Source organism: Bombina bombina, chromosome 7 (assembly GCF_027579735.1).
Source record: "Bombina bombina isolate aBomBom1 chromosome 7, aBomBom1.pri, whole genome shotgun sequence".
NCBI classification, from domain to species: domain Eukaryota; kingdom Metazoa; phylum Chordata; class Amphibia; order Anura; family Bombinatoridae; genus Bombina; species Bombina bombina.
This window is the reverse complement of record NC_069505.1, coordinates 513,930,663-513,944,018: the sequence shown is the minus strand read 5'-3', so window position 1 is coordinate 513,944,018 and position 13,356 is coordinate 513,930,663. Positions and strand designations below refer to the sequence as shown.

The 13,356-nt window shown below is 42.6% G+C and overlaps 1 protein-coding gene across 1 annotated transcript in view; it reads left to right on the top strand.

The window, feature by feature from the left end:
- The first annotated feature begins 4,570 nt into the window (after window positions 1-4,570).
- Window positions 4,571-13,356, top strand: part of LOC128666928 (zinc finger protein ZFP2) — a 298,618-nt gene continuing 289,832 nt past the window's right edge. The window contains exon 1 of the mRNA XM_053721748.1: window positions 4,571-4,931. The gene's annotated coding sequence lies outside the window, so the exon portion shown is untranslated. The remainder of the gene's footprint in view (window positions 4,932-13,356) is intronic.

The following is a 13,356-nucleotide window of genomic DNA, read 5'->3' as shown; positions in this document are numbered from 1 at the left end:
AGGTAGAAAAAATCCTATTGGCTGATGCAATCAGCCAATAGGATTGAGCTGGCATTCTATTGGCTGTTCCAATCAGCCAATAGAATGCAAGCTCAATCCTATTGGCTGATTGGATCAGCCAATAGGATTGAAGTTCAATCCTATTGGCTGATTGCATAAGTCAATAGGATTTTTTTCTACCTTAATTCCGATTGGCTGATAGAATTTTTATATATGTATATTTGTTATTTAATGTATTTAAATTATTTTGATTTGTTTTTGGTTCAAGACCCATGACATAAGAGCACTTACAAATATGTAAAAACAAGGATTGGAGTGTGCTAGGATCAATAAAAGTGGGAACCTTTCTGAAATAGTCTACCCACTCAGCTATCAATTCAATTAGTAGAAAAGTGCAAAATGAAATGCCCTGGGGAGCTAAACTGAACCAAATTGAAAAAGTTGCAACTTCATAGAAGTCAGATAAAATGACGCAATAAAAATGGGTGAAATTTTCTTTGAACCAAGTCCAGAGTCTTTATGAACCAAACTTGATCCAGTCAGATAGAAGTAAAACTTATGTTTATAACTGTGTAAACACTGTGTAATAAAAGCAGGTTGAATATACTGTTTTCCATGTATCTAATGTTTGGCCAAATGAAGAGAAGGATACCTGAGCTAGCTACTTCTCACTCACTTCAGTACCGCCGCCGGAGTCGGTCTCTCTGGCCATCTGGGTGGGTGGGTGTGACGTCACTCACGTTGCTCATTCTCAATTGTTTTTCCAGTGACTCCAGTGAGTGACAACAGTCACGAAGCGCCAGCATCCACACCACTCCACACCACATGATCTGTTTGATGTTTGATTCCCTCTCAGAGAGTCTGCTCCACCACCGCTGTCCTACTGCACCTCCAGGCTGCATGTCACTGACTGATTGTGCATGTGATGCAAGACTCTCTGTCAGATAGGAGTATGCGCTGCCGATGCGATCATGCGCAAGTGAGCTCAGTGGCCTACCTGTCTTCACACAAACGCCCGTTTTAGTTTATGACAGTAGGAACTGTCTGGAAATGAGTATGACTGTCCTGTGTCTGAGCCAGTTAGTGTGCTGCAGTGTGCAATCCCATCACTGTGCGCTCACCGTCACTGTGCTGTACACACAGAAATAATTAAAAAAAGAAAATTCAAACATAACATTACTTACGCTGGCCACTGCTTTGCCAGCTAATGCCGGTGTTCTGTGAAGGGACCGAACTTTGTAAAACAGCGAACCATGTCACTTCCTGTGACGTTTCATCAGCTGTTGCTCTCAGTTTGAGCCTAATACGCATGCGTGGCAGATTCTTCACATTCCTGGGCACATACGTAACGGTAAAACTCTTTACAATTGTGAAATTATGAAACCATTGTATAGCGCATGCGTGGGCTTTTCTATCACAAATGGGGGTGTTTTATTGAACTATGTTTATTGAACACTGTACATTATGCTGTGAAACAGAAATAAATGTATAGTTATTTATACATATTTATTTATATATAAGTTAAAAACATAGAAACATTCAAAGCACTTGACTTTATATTTACTGTGAAATACGATATGCAGTGGCGATATCCGAGTGGCTGTTTGTCATGCAGGGAGGAATAAACATCTTTTCATGTTAGTGCTTTGAATGTTTCTATGTTTTTAACTTATATATAAATAAATATGTATAAATAACTATACATTTATTTCTGTTTCACAGCATAATGTACAGTGTTCAATAAACATAGTTCAATAAAACACCCCCATTTGTGATAGAAAAGCCCACGCATGCGCTATACAATGGTTTCATAATTTCACAATTGTAAAGAGTTTTACCGTTACGTATGTGCCCAGGAATGTGAAGAATCTGCCACGCATGCGTATTAGGCTCAAACTGAGAGCAACAGCTGATGAAACGTCACAGGAAGTGACATGGTTCGCTGTTTTACAAAGTTAGGTCCCTTCACAGAACACCGGCAGCAAGGCAGATCCGGCGCCCCCCTGCTGAAGGCGCCCTAAGGCGGCTGTCGAGTCTGTCTTTACTGTAGCACCGGACCTGAATTCTCATAAATGTGAGGAAAAAACTTAAATCAAAAACAGAACAATCAAACTAAAACAGCTGCCTGAAGAGCTACCAAATTCTACCAAAAAAAAAAATACATCAAAATGGTAGAATTTAGTAAATGTATGCAAAGAAGACCAAGTAGCAGCTTTGCAAATCTGATCAACTGAAGCTTCATTCTTAAAAGCCCCGGAAGTGGAAACTGATCTAGTAGAATGAGCTGTAATTCTCTGAGGTGGGGCTTGACCCGACTCCAAATAGGCTTGATGAATCAAAAGTTTTAACCACGAGGCCAAGGAAACGGCAGAAGCCTTCTGACCTTTCCTGTAACCAGAAAATATAACAAATAGACTAGAAGTCTTCTTGAAATCTTTAGTAGCTTCAACATAATATTTCAAAGCTCTTACCACATCCAAAGAATGTAAAGATCTTTCCAAAGAATTCTTAGGATTAGGACACAAAGAAGGGACAACAATTTCTCTATTAATGTTGTTAGAATTCACAACCTTAGGTAGGAATTTAAATGAAGTCCGCAAAACCGCCTTATCCTGATGAAAAATCAGAAAAGGAGATTCACAAGAGAGAGCAGATAATTCAGAAACTCTTCTAGCAGAAGAGATGGCCAAAAGAAACAACACTTTCCAAGAAAGTAGTTTAATGTTCAAAGAATGCATAGGCTCAAACGGAGGAGCCTGTAAAGCCTTCAGAACCAAATTAAGACTCCAAGGACGATCTGTATTCCTTATGGTGCAAAAGTGACAGGGATGAGGGAAACTGTATAGACACCTTGTGCGGCCCCCGGGACACGAGTTAGACATAATCTGCATACACCAGGCTGATACACAAATCGTGTTGCAGGCCAGGAAGAGTTGGGGAAGAGAATACACAGTAAGGATGGTCTGGCAGAAATGCTGGGCATTCAAGGAAAACACATAAAAGTCAGGTTAACCCTTGAATTGCTGGATAAAGTAAATTTCTGGGGGACTAAATTCAATGGCAATAGGCTTCCTATGAGATTGCGTTTCCCTTGTCCAGGAAGAGTATGGAGAGTGAAAAACAGTGAGAATGGTCTGGCACAAGTGTTGAGCACGCATGGAAAGCAGATACAAGTCAGTTTAACACTTGAATTGCTTTATAAACCATATTTATGGGGGAAACCAAATTTTATGGCAATCGGCTTCCTATGAGATTGTGTTTCACGTGGCCAGGAAGAGTATGGGGAGAGAAAAAACAGTGAGGATGGTCTGGAAGGAGTGTTGGGCATTCAAAGAAAACAGATCAAGGTCAGTTTAATCCTTGAATTGCTGTATAAACCACATTTCTGAGGTACACAAAATATAATGGCAATAGAGTTTCTATCAGATTATGTTTCTCCTGGTCAGAAAGAATGCGAGGAGAAAAAAAAAACAGTGAGCATGGACTATTCGGAAAGGCAGGAGTTTTGTGTTAGGAAATAAAGATTAGAAATCAGTTTAAACCTTGAAGAGCTGATACAATACACAATAAAATGCACTAATATGACTGTAAGATTGATTCGCCTGCTGCACTCATTAAAAAGTCACCCACATGTTCAGCAAGAGAGCTGAAATCTTAGTGACATTTGCATATTTACTACTCAGTGTTTGGTTTTTAATAGGTCATGAAACACACATTTCTTTTTTATGCTAATTGGAGGCTCTACATATAAGTCTGTCATTTTCAACAAAGGATATACAGAGATTAGAATGAAAGAAATGTGATAATAGAAGTAAATTAGAAAGACTTTTGTTCATTAGGCACCTTTACAAATATATGCCTTTGTCATTGACTCAACAAATGTGCCCAGCTAGCTCCTAGTAGTGTATTACTTTTTTTCATAAAAGGATATACAGAGAATGAAAGAAATGTGAAAATAGAAGTACATTTGAAAGACTTTTGTTCATTAGGTAGTTTTACAAATAGATGCATTTGTCATTGACTCAAAAAATGTGCCCAGCTAGCTCCCAGTGGTGGATTACGTTTTATTTCATCAAAGGATATACAGAGAATGAAAGAAATGTGATAATATAATCACAATTGGAAAGACATTTGTTTATTAGGCAGCCTTTGTCATTGAGTCAACAAATGTGCCCAGCTAGCTCCCAGTATGTACTTTTTTAAAAAAAAAAGGATATACAGAAAATGAAAGAAATGTGATAGAATTATTAACATTATTTTTTATTAATCTTTATTTCATGAATATTACAGCCTGTTTGTTCTTGTACTTGAGTATTTGAACATTTTTGTGCAGCAGTAAATGCTCACAATCAATTCGCTATGTACTGAAGATATTGAAGAGTGCCTGTGAAAAGCTGCATAGGACTCGCAGCAGAACTTAGAAGCAGTGGAGATAGCCGAGAGGCGGGGAAGGGGCTGTTTCTAATTCTCATGCACGAGCACGGAGTCCATTATGCTTCAGAGAGGGAATATGAATATTTATTAGGGGGTGAGAATGGGAGGAGCTGCAGTGGGGGCGGAGCTCCGAATGTTGCCGAGAAGCATAGAAAACTGCTTTCCATCCATGGGGGAACCATTTTTTTATACAACAACGGCCAATTCCCGTGAGGAAGGTTGTAAATCCCGGATCCTCCATCATTGTTTTGTCTTAGGCCTCTGACAGACTTATCTGAACTTATATTAATATGAAGGGCAGGCACAGGCCTCAGTTCTTTACTATACAGTCTATAACTACTGATGTGCAGTGCAGGTGGGGAGCGGCTAATGTCATGATCATCGACAGCCTCTCCATAGTTCCGCCCCTTTAGCCACTCTAATTCCGGAGCAATGCATTCTGGAGAGTGTAGTCCTTGGCATTTTGTTTCCAGTGCTTATCATGGCGGCTTCATGGGGTAAGTTTCACTGTGAAATAATAAAGGGTGGGGGCTGGAGAGTAGTGTGTAAACCCGAATCAATGACTATCCTATTAAACGAATAGTACTGAGTTCGTGACTCAGGTAGCACAGCTGTGTACTGTAAGGTGCCTGTATATAGGGTAGAGTAAAGCAGAAGGAAAAAAAAACACACACAGCATATATATATATATATATATATATATATATATACATATATATATATATATACATATACACACACAATGTATAGATTGATACTATGTGTGTGTATATATACAATAAAGGAACATGAAACCCTACAGTTTCCTTTCATAATTCAGACAGAGTGTACAATTTTAAAATAAAGTTTCCAATTTACTAACAATAACAAATTTGCTTCATATCATCTCATACATTGTTTTAAAGAATACGTAAAAGTAGCATATACTTGTGTACAGTTGTGCACGATATATTAAAATCATTCTTGCAAAAATGCTGTCATGTTATGGCTCAGAAACAGGCACATTTCTGAGCCTAATTAGATAGGCTTTTCAACAAAGGATACCAAATGAACTAAGTAAATTTGATAATAGAAATAAACTAGAACGTTTTGTTTAAATTGAATGTCAATTTTCGGCAATGAGTGCCCGGTTTTTAAAAACAATTTGATGAAAGTTTACATTGCACCGGATTTATTTTGTAGAAGTACTTACCTTTTACTTCTGCAAAGCCAGATCGACGATCCCCCGCATTCTTTTTCCTGCTGTACACACACAATGACAAAAGCGGCTTCCTCCAATCACAGCCAGGCTTCACGAGATGGATGCTCTGGGGGGGGAAGCCATAATTGGAGGAAGCCGGTTTTGTCATTTCTGACGTCAGTACAGAGGAACTGAGGCTGGGATCGGTGAACCGGCTTTGGAGAAGAAAAATCTAAGTATTTCTACAAATCCGGTACAATGTAAACTTTCATCAATGAAAGTGCCCCTGTGTTTAAAAGTATTTTTAAAAACCGGGCCCTCATTGCTGAAAATTGACATTCACTTTAACTTGTATGCTTTACCATGAAAGGAAAATATTGGGTTTCATGTACCTTTATTATTTAAAGGGCTATTATAGTGTTAAAATTACATGTTCTGTTACAGCAGGTTTCTTCAAACATCATGTTTACTGGGTTGCGACTTGTGTGTGTGATGGATGTATGTGTAATATTGGAATGTGTGTGTGTGTTGTATGAGTAATATGAGAATATGTGTATGTTGTGTGAGTAATATGATAATGTGTGTGTTGTATGAGTAATATGAGAATGTGTGTGTGTTGTATGAGTAATATGAGAATGTGTGTGTGTGTGTGTTGTATGAGTAATATGAGAATGTGTGTGTGTGTTGTATGAGTAATATGAGAATGTGTGTGTGTGTTGTATGAGCAATATGAGAATGTGTGTGTGTGTGTTGTGTGATTAATATGAGAATGTGTGTGTTGTGTGAGTAATATGAGAATGTGTGTGTTGTATGAGTAACATGAGAGTGTGTGTGTGTTGTATGAGTAATATGAGAATGTGTGTGTGTGTGTGTTGTATGAGTAATATGAGAATGTGTGTGTGTGTTGTATGAGTAATATGAGAATGTGTGTGTGTGTTGTATGAGTAACATGAGAGTGTGTGTGTGTTGTATGAGTAATATGAGAATGTGTGTGTGTGTTGTATGAGTAACATGAGAGTGTGTGTGTGTTGTATGAGTAATATGAGAATGTGTGTGTTGTATGAGTAATATGAGAATGTGTGTGTGTGTGTTGTATGAGTAATATGAGAATGTGTGTGTGTGTGTTGTATGAGTAATATGAGAATGTGTGTGTGTGTTGTATGAGTAATATGAGAATGTGTGTGTTGTATGAGTAATATGAGAATGTGTGTGTGTGTTGTATGAGTAATATGAGAATGTGTGTGTGTGTGTTGTATGAGTAATATGAGAATGTGTGTGTGTGTTGTATGAGTAATATGAGAATGTGTGTGTGTGTGTGTTGTATGAGTAATATGAGAATGTGTGTGTGTGTGTGTGTTGTATGAGTAATATGAGAATGTGTGTGTGTGTTGTATGAGAATGTGTGTTTTGTATGAGTAGTATGAGAATGTGTGTTTTGTATGAGTAGTATGAGAATGTGTGTTTTGTATGAGTAATATGAGAATGTGTGTGTTTTGTATGAGTAATATGAGAATGTGTGTGTGTTGTATGAGTAATATGAGAATGTGTGTGTGTGTTGTATGAGTAATATGAGAATGTGTGTGTGTGTGTTGTATGAGTAATATGAGAATGTGTGTGTGTGTTGTATGAGAATGTGTGTTTTGTATGAGTAATATGAGAATGTGTGTGTGTGTGTGTGTGTTGAATGAGTAATATCAGAATGTATGTCTATGGTGTGTGTGCTGTATGAGAGTATATGTGGTGTGTGTGCTGTATGAGAGTATATGTGGTGTGTGTATTGTATGAGAGTATATGTGGTGTGTGTGCTGTATGAGAGTATATGTGGTGTGTGTGCTGTATGAGAGTATATGTGGTGTGTGTGCTGTATGAGAGTATATGTGGTGTGTGTGCTGTATGAGAGTATATGTGGTGTGTGTGCTGTATGAGAGTATATGTGGTGTGTGTATTGTATGAGAGTATATGTGGTGTGTGTATTGTATGAGAGTATATGTGGTGTGTGTGCTGTATGAGAGTATATGTGGTGTGTGTGCTGTATGAGAGTATATGTGGTGTGTGTGCTGTATGAGAGTATATGTGGTGTGTGTGCTGTATGAGAGTATATGTGGTGTGTGTGCTGTATGAGAGTATATGTGGTGTGTGTGCTGTATGAGAGTATATGTGGTGTGTGTATTGTATGAGAGTATATGTGGTGTGTGTATTGTATGAGAGTGTGTCTGTTATTACCTTTTTAGAAGACTTTCAGGTTTTACTACAGTCAGGAATAAAGAGCGCATTGCATCCAGAAAAGTTCAGAGCAAGCATAAAAATAGGGTCTTGCAGGTAAGTGGTGGTATTGCACTGGGTCTTAGGGAAAAAAGTTTGAAGAATCCTCTGTCACAACGTGCAATTTTCACGCTACCAATGATGTAATGCTATTTGTTTAAAGGGACATGAAACCCAAACTATTTCTTTCATGATTTAGATACAGCATGCAATTTTATAAAACTTTCTACTTTACTTTTATTATCCAATTTTCTTTATTCTTTTGGTATCTTTTTTTGTTGAAAAGCAGGAACATAAGCTCAGGAGCCCGCACAAGTCTGGAGCCTTATATGGCAACAATGTTGCAAGAATGTTATCCATCTGCAAGAACACTAGAGGGCAGCACTATTTCCTGTCATGTAATGTCCCAGATGCCTACCTAGGCATCACTTAAACACAGAATATCATGGGAAAAAAGCAAATTTGATTATAGAAGTAAATTGGAAACTTTTTAAAAATGGTTTGCTCTGTCTGAATCACACAATTTTTGTTTTTTTTGTACCCTTTAAACTCCCACAAAGGGGTTAATCAGTTATTTATTTACTAGTTGATAAGCGTGCCCAGAGGGCAGTCTATTTGTTAAAAATGCAACCCACCAAGCTACAAAAAATAAAAAAGTAAAAATACCGAAAAAAATACACAAAGCTATCCAAAATAATAAAATGAAACCTAAACTAATACCCCTGTAAAATAAAAAATCCCCCCCAAAATAAAAACACCCCCTAATCTAATACTAAACTACCAATAGGGTTTATTGGGCAATTTGCAAAAGAGCTGAATGCCCTTTTAAGGGCAGTAAAAAAGAGCTGAATGCCCTTTTAAGGGCAGTAAAAAAGAGCTGAATGCCCTTTTAAGGGCAGTAAAAAAGAGCTGAATGCCCTTTTAAGGGCAGTAAAAAAGAGCTGAATGCCCTTTTAAGGGCAGTAAAAAAGAGCTGAATGCCCTTTTAAGGGCAATGCCCATACAAATGCCCCTTTAGGGACAATGGGTACTTTAGGTTTATTAGTGTTAGTTGTTTTTTTTATTTTGGGGGATTTGGTGGTTTAACTGTTGGGGGGGGGGCTTTGTTTATTTGTAATGTAAAAGAGTTGATTTCTTTATGGCAATGCCCTACAAAAAGCACTTTTAAGGGCTATTGGTAGTTTATTCTTAGATTATGGGGTTGTTTTTATTTTGGGGGGGCTTTTTTATTTTTATAGGAATTAGGTTTATTTTTATTTATTTTGGATAGTGTGGTTTATTATTTTTTGTAATGTTAGCCTTTTTATTTTCTGTAGTGTTAGATTAATCTAATTTTTTTTTTGTTTAATGGTAATGTAGTATTTTTTTGTATGCAATTAAGGGGTTAATTTAGGGGGTGTTGGGTTAGGAGGCTTAGTGATTACATTTTTTTTTGCGTTCTGGGGGTTGGCAGTTTAGGAGTTAATAGGTAAATTAGGTTTAATGCGTTGTGGGGGGTTGGTGGATTTGGGGTTAATAGACGTACTAGGTAGTTTGCAATGTTGTGATTGGCAGATTTAGGGGTTAATTATTTTGGGTATTTTTTTTTTTCTTAATACTTTGTGCGGGTGGTTATTTTTTATTTATTTATTACTTACAAGTCCCAAAACCCGTTCACACGGGCCATTTTTTGCAGTAATGCGGTCCCACCCCTTGCGGTCTCTCCCCCCTCTCTTTTGCTCTCTCTCTCCCCCTCTCTTTTGAGCTTTCTCTCTCCCACCTCTCTTTTGAGCTCTCCCCCCTCTCTTTTGCGCTCTCTCCCCCTCTCTTTTGCACTCTCTCTGTCCCCCCTCTCTTTTGCACTCTCTCTCCCCCTCTCTTTTGCCCTCTCTCTCTCCCCCCCTCTCTTTTGAGCTCTCTCTCCCCCCTCTCTTTTGAGCTCTCTCTCCCCCCTCTCTTTTGAGCTCTCTCTCCCCCCTCTCTTTTGAGCTCTCTCTCCCCCCTCTCTTTTGCGCTCTCTCTCTCCCCCCTCTTTTGCGCTCTCTCTCTCCCCCCTCTTTTGCGCTCTCTCTCTCCCCCCCCCTCTTTTGCGCTCTCTCTCTCCCCCCTCTCTTTTGCGCTCTCTCTCCCCCCTCTCTTTTGCGCTCTCTCTCCCCCCTCTCTTTTGCGCTCTCTCTCCCCCCTCTCTTTTGCGCTCTCTCTCCCCCCTCTCTTTTGCGCTCTCTCTCCCCCCTCTCTTTTGCGCTCTCTCTTCCCCCCTCTCTTTTGCGCTCTCTCTCCCCTCTCTCTTTTGCTGTCTCTCCCCCCCTCTCTTTTGCTGTCTCTCCCCCCTCTCTTTTGCGCTCTCTCTCCCCCCTCTCTTTTGCGCTCTCTCTCCCCCCTCTCTTTTGCGCTCTCTCTCCCCCCTCTCTTTTGCGCTCTCTCTCCCCCCTCTCTTTTGCGCTCTCTCTCCCCCCTCTCTTTTGCGCTCTCTCTCCCCCCTCTCTTTTGCGCTCTCTCTCCCCCCTCTCTTTTGCGCTCTCTCTTCCCCCCTCTCTTTTGCTGTCTCTCTCCCCCCTCTCTTTTGCTGTCTCTCCCCCCCTCTCTTTTGCTGTCTCTCCCCCCCTCTCTTTTGCTGTCTCTCCCCCCCTCTCTTTTGCTGTCTCTCCCCCCCTCTCTTTTGCTGTCTCTCCCCCCCTCTCTTTTGCTGTCTCTCCCCCCCTCTCTTTTGCTGTCTCTCTGCCCCTCTCTTTTGCTGTCTCTCTGCCCCTCTATATTTTGCTGTCTCTCTCCCCCTCTATCTTTTGCTGTCTCTCTCCCCCTCTATCTTTTGCTGTCTCTCTCCCCCTCTATCTTTTGCTGTCTCTCTCCCCCCTCTCTTTTGCTGTCTCTCTTCCCCCTCTCTCTTTTGCTGTCTCTCTTCCCCCTCTCTTTTGCTGTCTCTCCCCCTCTCTCTTTTGCTGTCTCTCTTCCCCTCTCTCTTTTGCTGTCTCTCTCCCCCCTCTCTTTTGCTGTCTCTCTTCCCCCTCTCTCTTTTGCTGTCTCTCTCCCCCTCTCTCTTTTGCTGTCTCTCCCCCTCTCTCTTTTGCTGTCTCTCTTCCCCTCTCTCTTTTGCTGTCTCTCTCCCCCCTCTCTTTTGCTGTCTCTCTCTCCCCCCTCTCTTTTGCTGTCTCTCTCTCCCCCCCTCTCTTTTGCTGTCTCTCTCTCCCCCCTCTCTTATGCTGTCTCTCTCTCCCCCCCCTCTCTTTTGCTGTCTCTCTCTCCCCCCTCTCTTTTGCTGTCTCTCTCTCCCCCCTCTCTTTTGCTGTCTCTCTCTCCCCCCTCTCTTTTGCTGTCTCTCTCTCCCCCCTCTCTTTTGCTGTCTCTCTCTCCCCCCTCTCTTTTGCTGTCTCTCTCCCCTCTATCTTTTGCTGTCTCTCTCCCCCCTCTCTTTTGCTGTCTCTCCCCCGCCCCTCTTTTGCTGTCTCCCTGCCCCTCTTTTGCTGTCTCCCCGCCCCTCTTTTGCTGTCTCCCCGCCCCTCTTTTGCTGTCTCTCTCCCCCCTCTTTTGCTGTCTCTCTCCCCCTCTCTATTTTGCTGTCTCTCTCCCCCTCTCTCTTTTGCTGTCTCTCTCCCCCTCTCTCTTTTGCTGTCTCTCTCCCCCTCTCTCTTTTGCTGTGTCTCTCTCTCTCTCTCTCTCCATCCCCCCTCTTCTGCTCTCTCTATTCACCCTCTTCTGTTCTCTCTCCCCCCTCTCTTTTGAGCTCTCTCTCTCCCCTCCACTCTCTCTCCTCCCCCTCTCTATCTCCCCTCTCTATCCCCCTCTCTATCTCTCTCCCTTCTATAGCGCGACCATGCCTGTCCACGCCCCCTTCACGCCCGACAACGCCCCCTTCACGGCAATCCCCGCCCGGCCATGCCCCCTTCACGTCGGCCACGCCCCCTTTCACGCCTACTTCTGCTGGACTGCCGCAGATCAGCTAGGGACTCAAAGGCCAGGTGTGTTTGTCCTCGTGCTGTCTCTACTGCACATGACAGCTTCGGACAAACACACTTGGCCTTTTATATAATAGGATTGCGGACGGTTAGGTTTTTTTTTTTTTTTTTAAATACTTATTGCAGGCTTAGTGATTACATTTTTTTTTGCGCGTTCTGGGGGTTGACAGTTTAGGAGTTAATAGGTAAATTAGGTTTAATGCGTTGTGGGGGGTTGGCGGATTTGGGGTTAATATATGTACTAGGTAGTTTGCAATGTTGTGGTTGGCAGATTTAGGGGTTAATTATTTTGGGTATTTTTTTTTTTTTTCTTAATACTTTGTGCGGGCGGTTATTTTTTATTTATTTATTACTTACAAGTCCCAAAGCCTGTTCACACGGGCCATTTTTTGCAGTACAGCGGTCCCACCCCTTGCAGTCTCTCCCTCGCTCTCTCTCTCCCCCCTCTCTTTTGCTCTCTCTCTCCCCCTCTCTTTTGAGCTTTCTCTCTCCCCCCTCTCTTTTGAGCTCTCACCCCTCTCTTTTGCGCTCTCTCCCCCTCTCTTTTGCACTCTCTCTGTCCCCCCTCTCTTTTGCTCTCTCTCTCTCTCTCTCTCTCTCTCTCTCTCTCTCTCTCTCCCCCCCCTCTCTTTTGCTCTCTCTCTCCCCCCCTCTCTTTTGCTCTCTCTCTCCCCCCCCTCTCTTTTGAGCTCTCTCTCCCCCCTCTCTTTTGAGCTCTCTCTCCCCCTTCTCTTTTGAGCTCTCTCTCCCCCCCTCTCTTTTGAGCTCTCTCTTTTGAGCTCTCTCTCCCCCCTCTCTTTTGAGCTCTCTCTCCCCCCTCTCTTTTGAGCTCTCTCTCCCCCCTCTTTTGCGCTCTTCCCCCCCTCTCTTTTGCGCTCTTCCCCCCCTCTTTTGCGCTCTCTCTCTCTCCCCCCTCTTTTGCGCTCTCTCTCTCCCCCCTCTTTTGCGCTCTCTCTCTCCCCCCTCTTTTGCGCTCTGTTCCCCCCTCTCTTTTGCGCTCTCTCTTCCTCCCTCTCTTTTGCGCTCTCTCTTCCCCCCTCTCTTTTGCGCTCTCTCCTCCCCCCTCTCTTTTGCACTCTCTCCCCCCCTCTCTTTTGCTGTCTCTCTCCCACCCTCTTTTGCTGTCTCTCCCCCCTCTTTTGCTGTCTCTCTCCCCCTCTCTCTTTTGCTGTGTCTCTCTCTCTCTCTCTCTCTCTCTCTCTCTCTCTCTCTCTCTCTCTCCCTCTCTCTATCCCCCCTCTTCTGCTCTCTCTATTCACCCTCTTCTGTTCTCTCTCCCCCCTCTCTTTTGAGCTCTCTCTCTCTCCCCTCCACTCTCTCTCCTCCCCCTCTCTATCTCTCTCCCCTCTCTATCTCTCTCCCCTCTCTATCTCTCTCCCCTCTCTATCTCTCTCCCCTCTCTATCCCTTCTATCGCGCGACCACGCCTGTCCACGCCCCCTTCATGCCCGACAACGCCTCCTTCACGGCAATCCCCGCCTGGCCATGCCCCCTTCACGTCGACCACGCCCCCTCTCACGCCCACTTCTGCCGGACTGCCGCAGATCAG